Raw genomic sequence first — 933 nt, forward strand, 5'->3', positions numbered from 1 at the left:
GTAACACAGATTGTTGTACATAGATGCCAACTGAAGTGTGAAGAGATGGATTTCTATTTTTATGCATGTATTACCACCTATTAAATATCACATTTGTCCTCTAGGAAAGGTAATGACACAGCAGTGGTTACAATCACAAAGTCATTCATTCAGCTGACAGCTAACTTTCTCTTTCAGAAATCACTCAGCTGCTGGCCTCTGATCAGACTTTTGGACAGCTAGTTCTACCCAAATGAACAGTCAGGCCAGGGCTAGGAGTAAACCTTTAGAGGTATCAATAACATACGTTGGGAGGTCCCATCAAAAATCTCAGCATTTTTCCTGATAATATATATCATATAATATATGTATGATATATTATATAATATATAATGATATAATACATATCAAGAATCATAAAATATATGATTATATAATATTCTCAGCATAGCATGTAACTGTTCTTTAGAAGACTGCATTGATTGACATGGAGGCACCTGCAGTGTCACACATAATAACAGAAGCTTAGGTATTATATCATTTCCATGTACAAAAAACATTTTGACATGAAACTGAGACCCTCCAGATTCATCATCAGTGGGGAGGTTGCCCCACAAGTTTGTTCTTGGGCTCAGAAGAGGTATTGAGGAGGAGCAGCCCAGCCTCATTATCTGGTTTGTACTAGTAGTGTGGTCCCTATTTAAAACTCAAGTCTTTTCAATATGCTTAGCCCATGGTGGCATGAGACATGTATATCCTTCAGTATAGTAATAGATATTTCAAGATTTGCTTTTTCACAGTGTTTTTCTTTAGAGTCTTTAAAAGACAGATGAGTGTTTTGGCACTGCGCCAGTGCTCTACATGTGTGGTAATATGGTGGCTAGGTCATGGTGGCGACTTTTTTCGGTGATAAAGAAAAATGTTTCTATCAAATAAAACACGCTTTCTTCGATA

Source organism: Lepisosteus platostomus, chromosome 11 (genome assembly GCF_059453375.1).
Source record: "Lepisosteus platostomus isolate fLepPlt1 chromosome 11, fLepPlt1.hap1, whole genome shotgun sequence".
NCBI classification, from domain to species: domain Eukaryota; kingdom Metazoa; phylum Chordata; class Actinopteri; order Semionotiformes; family Lepisosteidae; genus Lepisosteus; species Lepisosteus platostomus.